The sequence below is a fragment of the Canis aureus genome, chromosome 3, assembly GCF_053574225.1.
Source record: "Canis aureus isolate CA01 chromosome 3, VMU_Caureus_v.1.0, whole genome shotgun sequence".
NCBI classification, from domain to species: domain Eukaryota; kingdom Metazoa; phylum Chordata; class Mammalia; order Carnivora; family Canidae; genus Canis; species Canis aureus.
In genome coordinates, this window is record NC_135613.1 from 3,164,933 (window position 1) to 3,188,197 (window position 23,265).

The following is a 23,265-nucleotide window of genomic DNA, read 5'->3' on the forward strand; positions in this document are numbered from 1 at the left end:
CCCTCCAAACAATTCTGGATAGCAGTAAGGACTGAATAGGCAATAGATGTGAGACAGATTTGTAATTTGCAAAAGGTGATAAATGATCATTTCTGTAATAGTCAGCCAATAATGGTTTTCAGTAACTGAATAACCCAAGTACATATTCCTCTGGCCTTTTTATGTCTGAACAAATTCTGTCACAAGAAAATGAATCCATTTCCACATGGTTCATGGATTGCCCCTTTCCTGCACACCTTATAAAACAGTGTCCTTCTTTGTTGGTTAATTAATATTTGAAAATTTTTCCAGAACCCTTAGAAGAAACATCAGATGTACTTAATTTGTAGTTAAGGCACTTAATATAGCGTAAAATATTGTGAATATTGCATAACCATTTATTTGCAAATCTATTTCAAAGTTGGTGAATAAATAACACAAAACAGTGGTTTAGAATCGCAGAGCAATGGTGTCTGAAGTGATCCTTAGTACAGCCAAGAATTGCTTAGCCGCACGGTTGACACTTAAAATATGTCAGTATGTGTGTTAAGTGCATTTGATACAATAATGAGCAGGATAGGACCTCTGACTTCTAGCAGCTTACATTCTAATGAAAAGTCAGAGGTTTAGAAAACAAGTGAAGTCAAATTTTGGCCTAACGATGATCATATTTCAAAACTTTCAATTACTATAGAGGCAATTAACATCTCGGATGTTCATCTTATTTTATTTTTGCTGTTTGATGCAAAAATGTTCTATAAAACCTGGTTTCATTAAGACAATTTCAAATACATAAGAAAAAATGCAGTCTTCATGGGAATTATTAATAAAATATATAGACATTATTTTTTTTAGTTATAGATTCACTCTTTGTTCTTTCGCTCTTTCAACTCTGACTGTCTCATTAATAATATTGATTTTGCCAACTTGTGCTTTACTGGTATCAATTTGATACTTGCATGCAGAAGACTGTGGCATTGTTATACATTTACACTTGAAAGGTGATATTTATCCATTATTTAATAGCTATCTGTTGTATCCTTCTCCTCCAAAGTATGCAAGAAATAGGCCATAGAATCTTTTATTATGATCAATGCTAATGTTATAAAGTAGAGGAAAAGTAAAGCAATAGACTGGAAGTGGAACAAGTAAGCCAGATTTCTGGATGGGGACACATTAACGCAAAATTCAGTTAATGTTCATAAAACACGCCTGCCAGGCACTGTTGTTTACTTCATCTCATAGAAGCTGCATAAAAATTTTTGAGATGAATATTTCTATTCTCTTACAATATGGAGCCTGAGGATGAGAAATTTTAAGCATTTCATCCCCAGAATGGAAATAAAACCACAGTTCAGTTTTCCAAGGTAAATGTTCTATTTTAACATGTTTTGACCTATTGTAAAGGGAGGGTATTAATAAAACAATCTGGAAAATTCTAATAGAGTCTTTCTAATTAAAATATTTAAGATGCTTTTTTTAAATAATGAAATTACCTCATTTTAATAGTGATTGAGCATACCTTTTTTTATTTGACTTTAAGAAACTCATTTTTTTTTAAGTTTTTATCACAATTCCAGTTACCGTACAGTATAATATTAGTTTCAGGTGTACAATATAGTGATTCAACACTTTCATACAACACCCAGTGCCCATCACAAGCACATTCCTTAATGCCTATCACCCATTTCACCTATACCATCACCTCCATCACCCCTGGAAACCGTTGCTTGTTCTCTATAGTTAAGAGTGATTCTTGGCTTGCCTCTCACTCTTGTTCTTTTCCCTTTGCTCCTTTATTTTGTTTCTTAAATTTCACATATGAATGAAATAAAATGGCATTTGTCTTTTTCTGACTGACTTGTTTCGCTTAGCATAATACTCTAGCTCTGCCCATGTCACTGCAAATGGCAAGGATTTCATTCAAAAAAGAATGAACGACCGGCTGAGTAATATCCCATTACACACACACACACACACACACACACACACACACACACCCCACTTCTTCTTCATCTATTCATCAGCCAATGGACACTTAGCTCTTTCCATATTTGGCTATTGTAAGTAATGCTGCCGTAGTATCGGGGAGCATGTATTCCTTTTGTATTCTTTGGGTAGATACCTAATAGTGGAATTGCTAGATTGTAGAGTAGCTCTATTTGTGGCTTTCTGAGGAAACTCCATACTGTTTTCAAGTGGCTGCACAAGTTTGCATGCCCACCAGCAGTTAATGAGGGCTCCCCTTTCTTCACACCCTTGCCAATACCTGATGTTTCTCGTGTTGTTGAGTTTAGCCATTTTGACAGGCATGAGGTAGTATCTCACTGTAGTTTTCACTTCTGTTTCCCTGACGAAGAGTGATGCTGAGTATTTTTTTCATGTGTTTATCAGCCATCTGGATATCTTCCTTGGAAAAATGTCTATTCATGTCTTCTTCCCATTTTTAATGGCATTAATTGTTTTTTGAGTGTTTAGTTTTATAGGTTCTTTATGGATTTATCAGATCTATCATTTGCAAATATCTTATCCCCTTCTCTAGGTTGCCTTTTATTACTTCCCTTGATGTGCAGAAACTTTTTATTTTGATGAAATCCCAATAGTTTATTTTTGTTTTTGTTTCCCTTGTCTCAGGAGATCTATCTAGAAAGAAGGTGCTACAGCTGAAGTCAAAGAGGTTACTGCCTGTGTTCTCCTCTAGGATTTTTATGATTTCAGGTCTCATATTTAGGTTTTTTTTTTTGTGTGTGTGTGTGTGTGTGTGTGTTTAAGATTTTATTTATCCATTAGAGAGAGAGAGAGAGAGAGGATAGAATGAACTAGCAGGGAGAGCAGCAGAGGGAGAGGGAGAGGGAGGCTCTCTGCTGAGCAGGGAGCCTGATGCAGGGTTTGATCCCAGGACCCTGGCTGGGATCATGATCTGAGCCAAAAGCAGACGCTTAACTGACTGAGCCACCCAAGTGCCCCCAGATTTAGGTCTTTTATCCATTTAAAATTTGTGTAGGATGTAAGAAAATAGTTCGGTTTTCCCAACATCATTTGTTAAAGAGACCATCTTTTTCCCATTGGATATTCATTTCTGTTTTTTTTTTATATTAATTGCCTATATAGTTGTGGGTTCATTTCTGGGTTTTCTATTCTTTTTCATTGACCTATATGTCTAGTTTTATGTCAGTACCATACTGTTTTGATCACTACAGCTTTGTAACATTAAAGCCCAGAATTACGATGCTTCCAGCTTTGCTTTCCTTTGTCAAGGTTGCTTCGTCTATTCAAGATCTTTTGTGGTTCTATACAAATTTTAGAATTGTTTGTTGTAGCTCTGAAAAATGCTACTGATGTTTTGACAGGGATCGTATTAAATGTCTAGATTGCTTTGGGTGGCATAACATGTTAACGGTATTTGTTCTTCCAATCCATGTGCATGAAATGTCTCTCCCTTCTTTTGGGTCATCATCTTCAGTTTCTTTCATCAATGTTTTAAAGTTTTCAGAGTACAGATATTTCATCTCCATGGCTAGGTTTATTCCTAAGTAGCTTATTGTTTTTGGCCCAATTGTAAATGAGACCAATTCCTTAATTTCCCTTTCTACTGCTTCATTATTTGGTGTATAGAAAGGAAACATTTCTGTACATTGGTTTTGTATCCTGCAACCTTAGTGAATTCATGTGTCAGTTCCAGGAGATTTTTGGTGGAATCTCTTGGGTTTTCCATATAGTGTATCATGTCATCAGCAAATAGTGAAAAATTTTACTTCTTCCCTGCCAATTTGATGCCTTTTATTTCTTTTTGTGGTCTGAATGCTGAGGCTAGACTTCCCATATTATGTTACATGTTGGTGGTGAGAATGGACACCCCTGTCTTGCTCCTGACCTAAAAGCTCTCAGTTTTTCCTCTTTTAGGATGATAATAGGTGTGGGTTTTTCCTATATAGCCTTTATTATGTTGAAGTATGTTCCCTCCAAACCTACTTTGTTAAAGGTTTTTATCGAGAATGGATGTTGTGCTTGGTCAAATGTTTTTTCTGCATCTATTGAAAGGATCATATAGTTCTTCTCCTTTCTTTTATTAATGTGACAAATCATGCTGATTGAATTTAAACATTGAGCCACCCTTACAGCTTCCTTACAGCAAGAAGGAATAAGTCCTTCTTGATCATGGTGAATGATTTTTTTAATGTATTGCTGGATTTGGTTTGCTAGCGTATTATTGAGAATTCTTATATCTGTGTTCATCAGGGATATTGGCCTGCAGTTCTCTTTCTTAGTGGAGTCTTTGTCTGGTTTTGGTGTCAGGGCAGTTTTGGTCTCATCAAATGATTTTGGAAGTTTCCTTTCCAAAAGGAAATCTATTTTTTTTTAATAGATTGAGAAGAATGGGTATTAACTCTTTAAATGTTTAGTAGAATTCACCTGTGAAGCCATCTGGCCCTGTATTTCTGTTTGTTGGAGATGTCTTCATTACTAATTTAACTTCTTTTCTGGTTATCATTCTGATCAAGTTGTCTTTTTTTCTTCCTGTTTCAGTTTTGGTAATTTATATGTTTCTAGGAATTTATCTATTTCTTTCAGGTTGTCCAATTTGTTGGCATGTAGTTTTTCATAATGGTCTCTTGTAATTATTTGTATTTTTGCATTGTTTGTTGTTACTTCCCCTTTCATTTATGATTTTATTTGAGTCATTTCTCTTTTATTTTTGATAAGTCTAGCTAGAGGTGTATCAATTTTATTAATTTTTTTTCAAAGAACCAGCTCCTGGTTTCATTGATCTCTTCTATTGTTTTTTTTTTTTTTTTAATTTCAATATCACTTATTTCTGTTTTTATCTTTATTCCCTTCATTCTGCTGGCTTTGTTCTTTTCTAACTCCTTTAGGTATAAGATCAGGTTGCTTATTTGAGATTGTTCTTGCTTCTTAAGGTAGGCCTGTATTGTTATAAACATTCCTCTTAGGGCCACTTTTGCTGCATCACCAAGGTTTTGGACTACTGTGTTTTCATTTTCATTTGTTTCTGTGTACTTTTTAAATTCCTTCTTTGAGTTCCTGGTTGACTTATTCATTGTTTAGTGGCATGTTGTTTAACCTCCAAAGACCAAATGTTTTCTTGTGTCTGACTTCTTTCTCGTTGCATAGCTCTGTGGTCAGAAAAGATGCATGGAATGACTTCAGTGCTTTTGTATTTGTTAAGGCCTGATTTGTGATCTAATATGTGATCTATCCTGAAGAATATCTTCTCAGCACCTAAAAGAATGTGTATTCTGCTGTTTTATGATGGAATGTTAAGAATTTATCTGTTAAGTCCATCTGGTCCAGTATGTCATTCAAAGCCATTGTTTCTGTTGATTTTCTGGTTAGATGATCTGCTTAGAGTGATGTAAGTGGTATGTTAAAGTCTCCATTATTACTGGATTATTAACAATGAGTTCCTTTATGTCTGTTATTAATTGTTTTATGTATTTGACTGCTCTTATATTTGGGTGCAGAATTATAATTGTTACATCTTCTTATTGGATATTCCCTTTCTTATGATATACTGCTCTTCTTTTTCTCCTGTTGCTATATTTGTTTTAAAGCGTAGTTTAAAGCCCTAGTTTAGGGCAGCCCGGGTGGCTCAGCAGTTTAGCACCACCTTTAGCGCAAGGCGTGATCCTGGAGACCCCAGATTGACTCCCACATCAGGCTCCCTTCATGGAGCCTGCTTTTCCCTCTGCCTGTGTCTCTGCCTCTCTCTCTCTCTCTCTCTGTCTCTCTCATGAATAAATAAATAAAATCTTAAAAAAAAAATAAAGCCATAGTTTAAAGCATTATAAGTCCTGCTACTCTGGCTTTCTTTGGACATCCATTTGCATGATGTTTCTCCATTCCCTCAGTTTCAACTTGCATGTGTCTTTAGGTATGAAATTAATCTCTTGTGCAGAGTATAGATGGGTTTTTTTTTTTAATTTTTAATTTTTATTATTTTTTAAATCTTATTTATTTATTCATGAGAGACAGAGAGAGAGGGAGAGAGAGAGGCAGAGAGAGAGGCAGAGACACAGGCAAAGGGGGAAGCAGGCTCCATGCAGGCAGCCCGATGTGGGACTCGATCCCAGGTCTCCAGGATCACACCCCAGACTAAAGGCGGTGCTAAACCGCTGAGCCACCCGGGCTGCCTGGTTTTGTTTTTTAATCCATTCTGATATCTTATGTCTTTTGATTAGATCATTTAGACCATTTACATTCAAAGTAATTATTGATAGATATGTATTATTGCCATTACTTGTTTTGTCATTGTTTCTGGAGATTTCCTCTGATCCATCCTTACCTTTGTCAGTTTTGTTCTCTCCTTTGCATTGAAAGAGTTAATATTTCTTGCAAGGCTGGTTTAGTGGTCATGAAGTTTTTGTTTATTTAAGAAACTCTATCTCTCCTGTTCTGAATGGCAGCCTTGCTAGATAGAGGGTCTTGTTTGTAGATTTTTCCCATTCTCATTTCTCCCTTTGAGTATGTCATGCCACTTTCTTCTGCTTTGTCAAGTTAATGTTGAGAAATCTCTATCTAGACTTACAGGTTTTCCCTTTTAAATTAAGGACTGATTTTGTCTGGTTGCTTTTAAGATTTTTTTTAATTTTTTTTTAAATTTATTTATGAGTCATAGAGAGAGAGAGAGAGAGGCAGAGACATAGGCAGAGGGAGAAGCAGGCTCCATGCACTGGGAGCCTGACGTGGGATTCGATCCCGGGTCGCCAGGATCACGCCTTGGGCCAAAGGCGCTAAACCGCTAAACCGCTGCGCCACCCAGGGATCCCAAGATTTTATATTTATCACTATATTTTACAAATATAACTACAATATGTCTTGATATCGACCTGATTTTGTTGATTTTGATGAGAGCTCTCTGTGTCTCTTGGATCTGGATGTCTGTTTCCTTCCCCAGATTAGGGAAAGTTTCAGCTGTTATTTCTTCATATAAATTTTCTCTGCCACCCCCCCTTCTTCTGGCACTCTCTTAATACAAATATTATTATGTTTGAGAGAGTCACTGAGTTTCCTAAGCCTATTCTCATGTTGCATAATTTTCTTCTTTCCTTCTCCTTCCCCTTCCCTTTCTTTCTTTCTTTCTTTCTTTCTTTCTTTCTTTCTTTCTTTCTTTCTTTCTTTCTTTCTTTCTTTCTTTCCATTATTTTCTATTATTTTGTCTTCTAGGTCACTAATTCTTCCCCTGGCTTCTTCCAGCTTGCTGTTCATTGCATGAAGCCTGTTTTCAATCTACTTTGTTACATTCTTCATCTCTGATTCTTTTTTAACTCTTTTATCTCTGTGGTAAGGGTTTCACTGGTGTCGTTTATTTTTTTCTCAAGTCAGTAAGTATCCTTATGATTATTGTTTTAAATTCTCTATCAGCCTTGTTATTTATAACCATTTTGCTTAGATCTGTGTACATAGCCTTATTTTTTTCTTTCATTTGAGATAATTTCCTCTCTCTTGGTATTTTGGTTACATCTCTGCCTTCTTCTCTGTGTTAGAAAAGCCAGCTATGTCTCCTGCCACTGAATGTAATGGCCTTATGAAGGAGAGGTCATATAGTGCCTAAGGTCTGCATTTTGGGGAGTCTTTCCAGTGTGTACCGTTGCATTTTGGTTGCTCTATCCTTGAAGCCAGTCATCTGCAGAGATTCTACTTCCCTGCCATGGGAGTGTTTTGACATAGTCTGAGTGTGGCAGGTTTGAACTAGATGTGGTCTCGTTTGCTTGTGAAATAAGACCTAATACCACTTCCACCAGAACTGAGGCCTCACAGAACCCTCTGACTGGGAGACATGTTGTGGGCTGGGGTTTCTGCTGGTTTTCTGGGGAGGGGCCTTCCATACTGGAACTGAGACAAGCTTGATTGAGAGGGTGGTCAGAGCATTAGGGAGTGAGTGGGGCTTGGTATAAGCAAGTTAGGCAGCCAGTGTCAGTTCTGCACTGATTCTTGCAGTTGGCTCTGTGTTTATGCTGAGGGGCAGGGGAGGGAAGTGGCAATAGCCACCTTCTTTGTTCTTAGGCATATCCATAAATGCTGCCTCTCAGGGATGAGCTCTGACAACAGTGAATAATCTTCCACCTGTGTGTACTAGATGTTCTTCAGATTGCTGTTTCCACACTCTCTGTACCCTGTTTTTGTCTGTATTCCCTCCAGAAGCAGTGCAGTGCCCTCCAGTCTCTATTCCAACTAAGTGCACTGACCTTTAAAATTCAAGGTTTTAAACTCCCCTGGTATTAAGAACTCACGAAATCCAGCCCCTCTCACTGTCCAAGCCAATAGCTTTGAGGAAATATTCTCCTTTCACATTCCCCTGTGTTTTTCTCTATGTTCCTCCCTTTCTCTCCCTCTCTCACTCTCTTTCTTCTTCTCCATGACCACAGCTACCTCCCTCCCATAGCACTTGTGATCTATTTATTCCTAAATCACATTTCCACACTTCCTACCTTCTTTGATTTAGCTTCTTTTATCCCTTTAGTGGTGGAGTTTGTTCTGTCAGTCTTCAGGTCAATTTCTGGGGATATTAGGATGATTTGATAGTTATCCAGTTGTATTAATGGGATAAGAGGAACCTAGGATCCTCCTATCCTGCCACCATTTCCTTTCTACAAAGAAACTACTCATCTTGAGCAATTGAGGGCACAAGTGGAAGGAATGGTAGAATTCTCCTTCCTATTAGCACACTACAATAAAGGATTATTTTGGTGCAGAAAAGGATCAATTTGATAGATTGTACAGTTTTATAAATAAATTGAAGTACCATTATCCAGAACATGTGAGAGGGAAAATAATTTATAAAAAAATCATTTGACCAGAAAAAATTAAAATAAATGTAGGCCTAGAAAGGAAGAACAGGGACTTATACTTATCAGAAACTATTAATGAACTTAAAATGTTAATAAGAATTCTGAAAAAAAAAAAAAAAAGGTGATCAGTCTTAATGCAATTCAAATGGAATCTGAATGTTTGTGAATGAGGTAAAACAAAAGAAAAGAAACCCAGGCAAAACCAAACCAATTCTCCTTGAGGTCATCACATTTATTGTGACTTTGTATAAGGAGATTGAAATTTCTACCTGATTTAGGTGGGAAGCAATCTAAGAAATGACAGAGAGATTTTCAAATTATCAACATTAGAGGAATTTGGACTCTAGTTTTCACCCCAGAAAATTTCAAACATTCCCCCAACTTGAACCTTGTGATTTTGTCCTAAAAGTCAACCTTTAAGGTACATCAAGAATGGGTCACAGTGGTGCATCTTGAACAACTAACAATCCTAATAAATTAGATCATCCACTTTCTAGTTCTGTTAAGTTTAGAAAATATTTAACCATTTTAGGCCAAGGTCTGTAATTCTGAAATGTTGGTGTTAATACCCACCTCCCTGCATTGTCTATTCATTTATTTATTCACTTACTCATTTAAAGTTTACCCAGAACCTATTATGTTCCAGGCACTGTGGGTATGGTGATTAAATATATACATATTTGCATACCATTCTGATGAGTAAAACAGACTTATAGACATATACTAAAATATTAGTAAGAGCATTATGAAATAGCAAAGAGAGCAAGGAAATCAGAAGTGATGTTCATGGTTGGAGAGGTCATTGAACAGGTGACATTGAGAACCAAGAAGGGGTATGCATGGTGTAGTCAAAGAACAGTGGAAATCCAGTACAGCTAATCAAAATGAACAAAGAAAAATTGTAGAAAGAATATTTTCTAAGGGTAGCTAGTATTTAGATCATGCAGAAGTCATGGTAAAGAGGCACTAAAGATTGAGAAGAGACTAGCATATATTAAGCAAATCCACATCCTTATTTCTGTGACTATATTAAAATGTCAGAATTAATTCATCTTGCATTTAATCAATGCTTTTTGAGTGTACATATTTCCCTTGCACTTGGGTACTGGGATAGAAAAGGTTCTGAAATCATAAGAGGGCAGTGCTCCTAATAGGTATAAATGTTAAACACTAAAATAAACAAAAACACAAACAGTTTAGTCCATAAGCCTTATCTCCTAGAGATATAAAAATGACAATGAACATTACATAAAAGCAAATAGTTAAAAGATTTACCAGGGTCATTTTGAGATATTACTAAATGTATCCCATTATTTAATTATCAATAAGCACATATCTTAATATGTTCTGGGGAAGCATCTTGTCAACACCATCCAAGGTCCAAGAGAAATCTTCCTACCTGTATCAATTTTTTCTTACCTTATCTCATGCCTTGAAAGCTTGTAGTATCGGGGAGAAATATGAATGGAGTTGGATGTGAACATTCACGTAGTTGAAACAGCTGAGCTAGAATGTGTTTCTCCTTGCCAACACTAGATAGGTAACCATGCCTACACTTCACTGCTAGAGTTCTGAGTTTAGTGCTTGCTAACAAATTGTACAACAAACACTGGCAACTTGAAGTGTAAATTAGAGGAAACTATCAAAATATATAATAGATATGAAATCCATGCCGAGTGTGGGATTTTGCAAAGAATGGAGGTACTTGGTCTAGATTGGAGAAGAGAATAACACTTCTACAAACAGCTTCCACGAAAAAGAAAATGCAGAATGGGATGGATTTTCTATGAGCAATGAGTTCAATGTCACTGGATATATTAATGAAGGGCATGACTCAAAGCTGGGACTGATAGATTACTAAATTCTTAACCCACAGTGTGTTTATTTTGTGAAAACTTAATGTCACATACATAGGAAAGAATCTCAAGATAATTTTATTCCCATTTTCCCTATGGCGTTTCTTCAAACAGAAAGAAATCCATGTAACATAAATATAGGCTTTTGCTGCTTGTAAGAAAGAAAAGGAAGAAAAAATAAGCAAAAGGAAAAAGGGGAAGGAAGGAGAGAAGCAGAGAGAGAGAAACAAACAAACAAACATAGATAGTCCGGATATCCATATACAGACTTATTTTCCCAGACCTTTGCTTCTGAGTCTACTTAGTACCTACTACTAGTTTTGGAAGCAGGATTTTATTAGCATAAAATGAATATAATTTTTCTTATTTCATTCTGCAAGATGCATTTATCACCATCATTTCAAAAAGCAATTTCCTTAAGTATTTAAAAGTCATATTTCCCACAGTTGTAGTCATGATATATATATATATTTTTCTTTCTTTGTATTATTAATTACATTTTCTATATTAATACCAGTGCTTAATAAACATTATTCAAAGCACCACAGAACATTCAAATATTTCCTACTATTCCATGATTTACTTATCCAATCCCCTACTTTGTGAGTTTTTACCATTAGACAATATGCTAAATATATTTGGACATAAAATGTTTTCCTCCATGTTTTGGAGGGTCCTTTAAATGATACTTTTCAGAAATTGAGCTATTGGCTTAAGTAACATAAATATTTTAAAAGATTTTTAGTCTATGAAAATTAACTTTCCAATGATTAATAGCCTTTTTAGACTATTTTAAACATATTTTAATGAATTGCAATGCAAACTTTTCAAAGTCTGTAATTAGTATCTCTGTCAGTCTATGCATGATACATTTAGCTGAGTTTTAATATTAAAACAGTGAGCAAATTTCCTTGGGATGTTACGTGGTGTTAATTCTCATCATCACTCACACTTAGGGCTCACTCTGCATCTGTCTCTATCCAGTTTATCTTGCTCAATTTTCAGAACAATCCTGAGAGGTCTTACTGTTTTTTCCATTTTGCCAATGAGGGTCCTTAGTTTAGAGAGATTATACTCCTTGTCACCCAGATACGAAATGGTAGGGAATGAAATCAATGTTGCCAGACTGCAGAGCTGATCGTTTCTGAAAATGAACTATATTGTTTATTTATGCATTTCAATAAGTTTTTAAAAATTGAATTCTGTCTCTTATAGTGTGCCCGTTGTCTGTAGAGAGGCTGTGTCCGGTAGTAACGGATAAGCTGGCTCTCCAGTAAGGATGGCAACGGCCGGCACTGAACTGACCGGTCCCTGTATTTGGTTTTGTAGATGCTCCCACTGTGGCCAGGCTCGGGCTACCTACCGCAGCTCCCGAGTCAGAGAGGCAGGCAGTCGCCTGCACATACGCTGTTGGAGCCACCTGCAGCACATTGCTGGCTGTGCCAGGTGATGCCACTAACTTCCAGCTCCCTCTTCATGAGCCTGGAACTGCATCCTATGACCACTTCTCCTGCACCAGTTGGCCCTGTGAGGCATTCTACTAGGAGGCCACAGGAAAGATACTGGAAGACCAGGGCAGGCCCAGATCTTCATCTGTGGCTCTGCTGCCCTCTCCTCCAGCAAAGCAGCCAATGGATTATGAAGGAAAAGATAAAAAGCCACGATAGAAAGTTTCCCAGACAGTTGGCGAGTGGTTCCTGTGAACTAGCTCTGGCCCATCCACTTGGGGGCATTTCGTCCTGTGGGCAGTCTGTGTTTCCATGGCAGCCGCATTGTCTTCAGCAAGAATTACATCTCAGCCTTAGTTCTTCCCTTGGTCACGTTCTTTTCTTTTTTTTTTAATTTATTTATTTTTATTTTTATTTTTATTGGAGTTCAATTTGCCAACATTTACCATAACACTCAATGCTCATCCTGCCAAGTGCCCCCCCTCAGTGCCCATCACCCAGTCACCTCAACTCCCCGCCCACCTCCCTTTCCACTACCCCTTGCTCGTTTCTCAGAGTTAGGTGTCTCTCATGGTTTGCCCTTGGTCACTTTCATCAGCCTACAATATTCGCTGCTTTCTGCATTTGTAATTTCTGGACCATTTAAGCTCCTTCTTTAACTTCAATAGCAAGTCACCTAGTGAATTCATTGCTCCATCATACCACTTGAATTACAGTTGTGGTTTTTATCTCCTTTTTGGACTCTGATTGATCCACGCACTCCATGCAATAATCAACAAGAACAACAAATGAAAAATAGGTCGTGAATCTCTTACCTTTGACCAAAAATTTCCAGGCAGCATATCTAAGGTTTAAATGAAGCAATCCTTCATATTCTGTCATGAGCCAAGAGATGAATGAGTTTAACCTGAAATTAAAATAAATAACAATAATTATATTAATAATGGTAATAGCCTGCAGTGAGTGTTTATTACATGTGAAGGATATGCCAAGATCCATTATGAAATAAATCATCTTTAAATTTCTCCTTTGAAATGGGTAGTCTATTTTACAGATAAGGAGAGTAAGGCCAAGGGACATGCAGAGCCAGAACTCTAGGCCAGCAGCTTTAAAACTGGTTCTCTTCAGAACTTATACTAGTATTTAAAAGAAAAGTTGACATGCCCTGTAATTATTAAGATATTAATTTAGAGGAAATGTCTGCTTAGAAAAAGAAGATACTTGAATGATGAATTTTATTCCATTCCGATGTGTTCCAAAATTATTTTATTTTCTTATTTTAGAAGTTAAAAAGAATCTTCTGGAATTAAAAAAAAAAAAAGGCAGATAATTTCCCAGTCACCTGTTTCACTTGAAGAAATGGCTTGGAAGCTAGAAAACTTGCTTCATTTGTTGAATACTTGGAATTTTCCCAACTAATGCTGAGAATAAAAGAGCTGCCAAATTCATTAATTACCCTTAATATTCAATTCTCAAGTATAATGAATTCCATTTTCACACATATCTGAGAAAATTACATTGGAAAGTTAATATATTGCCTTTTGCTGGGTTTCAGTGAATACCTCAAAGACGAAAGCAGATTTCACTCTGAACTTGGAGGCAGTCTCACATTTATCCTCCCACACCGGGATCCCATGTCAGCCATCCTCATCCCTATCGCCCACTGTTCTAGGACTTAGATGCGACGCCACCGGCTCAAGATATTTACAGCATGATCCTGCTTTATAAAGACCATGGCAGTAGCAGCGGTGCTTATGAAATGTGTCATCTACGTCACCACATTTCCTGACCTCCCTGTGCTTAATCAGAGACGTGAGACATCCTTATGGCTGCCATACTTATGTCCTTCTGTGGACAAAGGGATGTGTATTACTTCTGGGATGAAGCACTGAAGAGCAGTGTCTTTTTTACTTCTGTGAGATCAAGAATGTAGCTCCAAACAGAGAGAGTGTGTGTGTGTGTGTGTGTGTGTTGGGGGGGTGGTTCTCAGCTTTAATACTATGGACATTTTGAACCAGGTAATTGTGAGTGTGGGGGACAGAGGTCTATCCTGTGCTTTTCAGGATGTTTAGCAGTATCCCTAGCCTATACTTATTAGCTGCAGCATCATTCGCTCCGGTTATGACAATAAAATGTACAGTCTGACACTGTCCAATATCTCCTTGTGCGGAAATTGCTCCCGAGCTACAAGATGGGAGAGCCATCAACAGTTTAGCTCTCTGAGAACCTAAATGGAGCTGAGCACTTCGCTCGTCTATACTGCCTAATGTATGTGAGATAAAACACATATGCACATTTTAAAACAAAACAAAAAAAAATCAACAAAATTGTTAAGCCAATGAGATTAAGGAGTTTGATTGTAATTGTCAGCTGATCCTGATTAATATGCATTCTATATGGACTTTCCCCTCAGATCTATGCCCTTCTGAGGAAGGTCCTCTCCGAAATATTGAACCTATCGGCCTATGCCATGACTTCTCTCAATTCTGGGTCATTTCTATTTTTCTTGAAAACAATTACTCCAGTGAGATAATCTGTTAACATTTGTTTTACTATTACTCTATAAACTCTTATGAGGGTACAAATCCATCTCATTAGACATTTATTTGACTTTCCAATACATGGTGTAGTGCCTACATTATAAGAAATTCCAATTAAGTATGTTTTGAAGGAAGATGGTAGAAGGAAGGGAGGGAAGGAGGAAGCTAGATAAGAGAGCAAGCAACATCTAAAGTTCTCTAAGATAAAGAATAACAGATTTCAACCCATGTTTTCTTCTTCCTTCATCCATAGTAAGAAGAAAATTTTAGTCAGTAAAGGAATATTGGTAAAAAAAAAAAAGATGTATAGTATGTTTATTTGATATTTGCTACCAAGGTAAATATTACAGAATTATTGAAAAGTATAGAAAAAATCAAAGACGACTGTACTAATAGGTAGTAAAATATACTTATGAGTTCATAGTCTATATAATTCAAAATACTTCCAGTTTTATCCACTCACAGTTATCTTGGGTTTTCAGTTTTATTTCTGGGTTTGTTTATGTGTGTGTGTATGCGTGCGTGTGCATGTGTGTGCATTATACTGTGTTATACTATCATTGATACAAGCAATATGTCCATGCTGAGTAACTATGCATATCTAACACTAGCAGGGTACTTAACACCAAATTAATTTCCTGTCAAAGCCGCTGCATCTGTGTTTCAATTACTAAAATTCTAAATTTAGTGGAAAATATAAGTGCGCTTTCTTATCGCAGCATTAGTATTTCTAGGGCAAACAAGGATAACAACTAAAGTGGTTATTAGGGAAATGGTATTTCAGTGTGAATTTATGCTTACCAAATATAAGTGTCTTATTCAGATGTCATTTATGTGATTGGCTCTATTTTGGAGACAAGTATTTTAAGATATGAATTTTCCCTTCAAACACAAATATACAGCAATAGCTTCCACTTAAAATCATTTCCTTTGTCTTCACCTAGACTACAGACTTCTTAAGATTAATATTCAGGCATTTTAGGAAATATGCTCCCTTCATAAGGATGTTTATCTTAAGTATGTATGAATGAATACATTTTTGCTTATACCCGCTGGTCTCACAGGGTTTCCTCAGACCCTTTGCTACCTATCCTTGCGCACAATAAAGATATGCTCTTCACCTAACTATCTAGCCTGATGAGAGGTAAGGTCTTACATGCTCCCTTTTTAACAACGATCTGTTTTCCCCCCAATAAGTAATTTGTGTATTGATTTCAAGAAAGACTTTCGCCATGGCTGATTGCAAGGGTCTGTACACTTGGCTCTGTACTCTGCGACTAAGAGTTTTGATCTTTTTGTTAAGTGTTAAGAAATTTCCAAGTGATTTGTAAAAATGAGGCTGACTCCTATATGTAAATACAGACATTTGGGGTGCTCCTATTGTTCAGAAGTTGCTTTTTATTAAGGAGTATACTGCCTTCTGACTCTATTATCGTTGTAGAAGTCAGAATGTTATCTCGGGAGGTAATACACATCAATATACATCACATTCTGTTTCTATCTTGCATTTAAAAAAATGCTTTCCTTTTGCTTCTGCAGATTTAGCTACTACTGTATCTTGTTGGAGTAGACAGCAACCTTGAGTGTCTCTTGCTAAACACATATACGTGGAATAGAAAGAGTATTGATCTTAGAGCCATTCCATTAAATCCGTATGCAAGTTAATCATGAACTTGGATGCCTCCTAGTAAACAGGTACTATTCTTTATTAAAAAAGAAAATCGCTCTTGTCCTGAATATAAAACAACAACAAAATTGCACATTCTGTATGTTATTCTAAATGAAACACACACAGGCACCAGATAGATATGATTTTTCACCTGATTAGTTGCTACTTATTATTCAGGTTTCAGCTCCAGGATCACTTTTCTACCAAAAAAAAAAAAAAAAAATTTCTACCAATATTTCTACCAGAGGGCAGCAGAAAGATGGCGGCATCCTTGAATCATCCAGGTGAAAAGTGGCAAGCCTTGGGACGGTGAACCCCATACGAGACGGCAAATCCTGTGGCCTGAGAGCCCCTAAAGCTATCTAAGAATAGGCTGCCCAGCCAAGGGCAGTGTTAAGAATATCCATGTGGGAGAAAACATCGGAATGGCATTCTGTTACAAGGGGGGTGTGAGAATTGATGGAGGATATTGCCCTTGAAGCTACATTCGCAAGGAAATCTGAAAAATCAAGGTCACTGAATTAAGTTTTTTCTTCATCCCACCAAATATTTCTACAGATAATAATTGCCACACACAATTTTCAACACAAACAGTAATGGAAGCCAATATCCACATACTCATGATCTTTAATTCTGTCGAGGTTATGTGGGTATAATTTTCCTAAAATTGTCTTTAATTAATTCAGTCCTGAACCCTTATGTCTGAAGAGAAAAGAATACAACATCATTTCTGAGGCCATATGACATATAATTCGGTAGCATATCTTTCAAGATCCTAGGTTCATTATCTTCTCAGGGAAAATGGACGTCTCTATTGTTAGTGAAATGTTCCCCATTCTGAACTCACAGGACTAAATTACATGTCTCCCTGGACCTGTATATCTGACTCTGGGAATTTAGCCAGGTGCCACCTATCAGGTATTTGTTCATTCATGTATGTATTTATTCAACCATATATTAGGCATATGAAAAAAAAAAAGAAGGAAGAAACCAAAAGTTGACCGGATTTTAAAATCCCTCCTACCATCTTCATATAATGACTTCTTTTCCCCTAATAAAACCCTTCTTTATGAAGTGAGTTAATTAGCTTACTAACCTCTACTTTGAAAGTAAAATTATCTAATTACGCCAGCAATCAATGCCCAAATAAATTTGTCAGTGAACAGAGGTTAGAAAATGACACTGTTGGTGTTTTCTATGTCTAATCGGGGCAGTTACTGACCTTTCCAACTGGCCATGCTTAAAAGTTATTCTGGCTAATTTCTTCATATAAAATAGAATTATCTGCCTACATAGTATCATTTCTTATTTTATAAATGGATTTGGTATCAGCTCAATTAAGCCATCTACAACACAAATCATGTTAACATTCTTCAAATAATATGTACTTAGTTATTTTAATATCTATATGTATAATATACAGGCATTATACATGTGTTTTTGGATATTTTAACATAGAGGGTTTGTTTTTGTTTAGCAAAGGAACACTTAAATTAAGTTTATTTGCTCTCAAAAAGTTTATTTGCCCTCAGGAAGATGAGTAGGTGATATAAGATGCAAGTTTTCGGAAAATTATAGGAAGATTATTCTTTATGAGCATGCAAGGGGTTAATTTCCCATGAATATACGATTAGTCACGATAATGGAGGCTACATGAATGCATCAATAATATAATTTGACTCCATCTTTCCTCAAGTGTAAGACTCCATTTTGTGTATTCCAATTACAATAAAAGCATTAAAGCTGGCAAACAGAGAATACCTATTAGATTCCCTGACTTGCTCTTTGAACAATGGAGAGTGATTTCTGTTCCCCTCCCTTCCTCTCAGCCCTAGGGGCTTTCTCAAGTAAACCTTTTTATTTAAAACTTACAAATACTGGGAAAAGTGCCCTTGGGAAAATATTCTGAAGCTCAGAGGATCCTTCAGGCATTCTTTTTCTTTCTTGAAACTCAGTCTGTTTTAGATTTTTGCCCTCCACACAACTCTTCTGTTTTATCTCCTGGCACCCATTTTACAACACCCTGTGCCTGAAAGGGATTAGTGTTCTAAAGAAAGGCTTTATCAAAATCATAACTACCTATCAGTGACTGCTTCCCTGGGACTACGTGGCTTGCACCGAACAATCTATCCCTCAGACCAACACTCACATGTATTTCTGGACACATGAAGAAACTGGGGTTCTATGACTTCAAGAGAAAAAAAAAAAAAAGGTTGAAGAAATGGCACAGCCAAAAATCTAACCAAAATTATTAAATTTTCAAAGCCCTCCAGAATTCAATCACGATGTGTCTCCTGGAAGCTAAAACTGAAGTTTTGATGCAGAGGTATCGGAATATATGAACAAAAAAATCTAAACACCCAGAATCACAGTTTCATTCTAGAAGCTATAAACACTTTCTGTTCTCTTTTGCGTCTGTTAATTCAAGCACCAGGGTCCTGTATGTCTTTGTGATTGCGGTTCTCAGTTGAGTTCACACTCTCAAAACTACAAATGTATCTAGAAGGAAGCTTCCAAATATCTAGGCTTGCAATTTTTTTTTTTTTTTTAAGTAGGCTCCATGCCCAGTGCGGATCCCAAAGTGGGGCCTGAAGCCAGGATCCTGAGATCAAGACCTGAGTTGAGATCAAGAGTCAGATACGTAACCAACTGAACCACCCAGGGACCCCTCCAGGCTTGCATTTAGATTGAAAGACTACCCTCTCAAAATTGTTGTCCTTCTGAAGAGTATAATTTCAACAGGAATAAAGCACACAAACAGGCCCATACTTAAATATTCCACACAGTGTGTCCAAAGCTCATGTGATAATGCAATATAATAATGAATTTCTCCTTACCTTTTCTTCCAAATTCCCTCAAGTTGTTTACCTCCTTAACCTCTATAGCTTCAGCTGTTCACACATGTGTTCCTACTCAGCTTGCTCCAGCCACCCTCTATTTTCCTGAATATGGGATCTTTTCTGCCCTTAGCACTTGCTGTTTTCTTTGCTGTTTCTTTTCTGTACTGCTGCTACCTCTACGAATGGCTGACTCCTTCTCAGCATAAACATCATCTTTTCAGAGAAGGCTTCCTTGATGTCTTAGGTCAGGCTTCTCAGAAGCCACCTTGTAGGTTAACCAACCATCTTGGTTGGCCCACAACTATCTCAACGCTTGTACTTACAGTTCTACCCGCTGAAAACATTCCAGGCCCAGGGAACCCCCACAGAACTGGGCAACGTAGGATAGTGAGTTACCATAGATATATAAGGGCAATGCTCCCCAAGAGTTTCTGGGAAGGGTGTGGGAGAAGCAAGAGAGTAAAGGAGATGTTAAGCAAAGTTGGTTGGAGAAAGCTTAAAACAAATCCCACATGGGAACGTGGAATTTCAATTAGGTTCCCATTTTTTTTCCAATAGAATCAAGGGATTTGGGCTTTCATAATCACATACCTGTCCATGAATGGCTGATAGGTCTGGGGATGAAAGGAGGAGAAATATATTTCCAGGCAGCTCTGCTTTCTTAGAATGCAGGCAAAGCAGTTCCATTAGTTCCAAATCAGGTGTCTGAAGAGGGTCACAGGTGAGGGTCATTCGAAGCACAAGCTCAGTGAGGCTGGGGAGGGGCACTTTTCTCCTTTAGAAACCCTTCCCTCTCAAGCCCCACTCTATCATCGTTTTACTTTCTTCAAGGCACTTATCAATATGAGGCGTCGTCCTGTGTGTGTACAGCTGTCTGTCTCTGCATCTAAATCTGTGTCTTTAATCCATCTTCATGCCTATATATGCATGTCTCTGTGTATATATTTTTTAATTCCTTTCCTTTTCCTACCAGTGTTTAACTTCCAAGGGGCAATAACTCTGTTTTTCACCATCTCTAATGTAACAGTTGTTAAGTAAATATTGGAGAAATTCATAAATTAGTTCACATGATAGATGACAATATTCTAATGGAATTAAATAGCCATTGTCTCAACTTCTCAGCTGCTACATCTCATAATTCTCAAAGCCCCTGGTTAGTTCTCTGTTATCTCTTTCGTAAGTTTTCATTACAAAACTACAATTCCTGCTCTGCCATTCTTTAAACCTCTCTTCAGTCTTGTCAATCCCTATTGTTTCTTTTTCCCTTAAAAACATTCTTACTCAGATAATAGAGTTTAGTTCTTAAGAACATAAGCTCTGGAGCGTCCTGGAGTATGTGATTTTGGAGCTCAGAACCACCACTTACTATGTTTATGACCATGGTTTTTACTCAACCATAAAATGGGGGGATATACTGCCTTTCTTATGAGGTGATGGTGAACATTAATATATGTATCAGCAGTGAGATAATGCCTAGTACACAGAAAACACTTGAGAATTATTAGCAATTAGGGGCCTGGGGGCTCAGCTGGTTGAGCCTCTAACTCTTGATTTCAGCTCAGGTCATAATTTTAGGTTCCTGGGATTGAGCCCCAGGTCAGGCTCTGTGCTTAGCAGGGAGTCTGCTTGAGGATCCTTTCCCTGTTCCTCTGTCCGTCCCCCAGCTTTCTCTCTCTAAAATAATTTTTTTTCTTTTATAAAAAGAACTATTAGCAATTACCAATACCCAGTAAAATATTACCAAATTTCCACATGGACTTGTGCCATTTTGGATTAGTTATGATTTTTTTTCCAACTACTTCAAAAAAGATCTAAGATATCTTGACTCTAGTCTTTTATTTAGAGATTTTATTTTCAGCATCTTGCTAGAATTTGTATTTACCAGATTATTTACATCTTTCTAGAAATTGTATTAATTTCTTATTAGGAACAGAAATGTTTTTTTCTCAAAAGGTTTTAGAGTGAATATATCATGCAACATGCACACACACACTTACTCTTACACTCCCTCATACTCAAGACACACACTATGACAGGTAATTTTTTTCAGTTGACCAACTTCTTGCGGGGATCCTGGCCAGAATTCATCAAAAAACCTCTATGATTTAAAATGCATAGATGAACAGAGTAATGCAGTATTATCTTCTCATTATTTAATAGATTTTTGCTGCCATTTAGAATTCCCCTGATGGTTTACAACATTTATTTTTGCTCTAAGAAATGCACTACTATGACCACTTATTAATAAAATTGCTTTTGCAAGTTCAAAAAGTTGGTAGACATTTCTTCATTTCTTACCACCCCACCCATTATATGATCTAAATATTATTTTTGTTGTTTTTATTACATATAATATATATAATGTTTAAATATAAGAATAACATTTTATTACTTTTACATATTATTTGCATTTGAATATTAAATCAGCAGACTTCTTAGTATGGGAACACAACCATTACTTATGAAAAAGTATTTGCATGGCGATAGTCTGATACCAGATTCTTTTAAATGCATTTTTACTTATATATGCAGATGAGGAATATTTGAGAAGCAGTGTGTGCAGTAGTTAAGGATCCAGAGCCTAGATACAGAGTACCTCTGATGATCTGTGCATGAGCTTATTAGCCAAATGTGTCACCTGTCCATGCCTCAATTTCCTCATCTGTAAAGCAGATAATAATAGTACTCACTCCTGCGGTTGTTATGAATTTTAATGTATGAGTTCATGGCAACCACCAAAGTGGTTTGGCCCAGTGCGTGGCAAATAAAAATATAATTTAAGATTTAAATATTATTGGTACTATGAATATGCCATAATTCTCTGGAATTCATCTTATTCATTCATAACAGGAGACAAATAGATTGGAAGCATCCTATATACGTGATTCTTGGAAAAGCGAACTCATATTGTCAGCTTACTGGTGTATTTATGTCATCATGGCTGTTTACTTTTAGGTTTGAATGTGTAAATAAAGAATATTATAAAATCAGGATTTGGGGGTCTAATCTTGACTTTACATTATCAGCTATGTGCTCTGAAGAATTATAGCTTCTCTGCAGTTCATTTTTCTGATCTGAAAATTAGATAGTAGCCATATGAAAGAGTAGCTATGAGGTTTAAATAAGATGACGTCAGAGCAGAGGAAATTTTTGATAAACGCCATCAGAAAAGGTTCTACTAATAATCACTGTGTTTTCAATGCAAATATATTTTAAATTTTGAAGTTGATTTTATATTTCTATTATGCTGTTATTTCCCTGCAAAGTATATCTTTTTTAGTCTTGGTAAAATGTTTAAATGTTTTGCATTTAGTGATCTTACCTCTAGAGTTATTTTCCTAGCTGAATGCTCTACAGTATAGATAACAGATAAAATTTATTCCCCATGCCAAAACCAATCTATTAGTAGTAGCTCCCTGGGAATGCTGTGATTCTACTGGTTCTGAGGTCCTATCTGAAGAAACTATTGTGAGTCACTACACCTTATATAGCTGTTGGGGGGAGCCGGTATGGCTGGGCTCTCACTAGGAATGAAAGGCATAAATGCCTGGTAGGATTTGTATCCAGAGTCTTATAGCAAGAAGAAGAACTTATAATCAATGTATTGTTTTCTGTGTATACCTCACCAGAAGACTCTAAAAGTGTTGAGAGTAAGTCTGAAGCATCCATGAAATAAGGTCCCAATCCACTGCCAACTTTCAATCTCTGCCCAACTTGCAATGGGGAGTTAGAACTTTCACTAGAACCAGAAACATAAACAGATAACTTACTACTTAAAAAACAAACAAATAAACAAACAAATAAAAAACTATCTGATGATTTCTGTAGGCGAGGCCTCTGGGCTTTTCCATAAAGACATTTTACTGCCAAATTGCATTTTAATTAATTCCTTCTTGTCACTTCCTTAAAACAAATTATTTAGAATGGGGTGGTGGGAACTTTTAATGTGGGTATACAAATAAATTAATATCTCAGAGAAACTCTCCTTTTTATACTGAAATTCGTTTCCTGATGATTTAGGCTCAAAACATAAATGTGATATTTAATAGCCTGGTAAATAAATTCCAACAAATGTGTCTATAAACCAAATTATATCTCTATGCCTCATTGATCAGCATGTGCA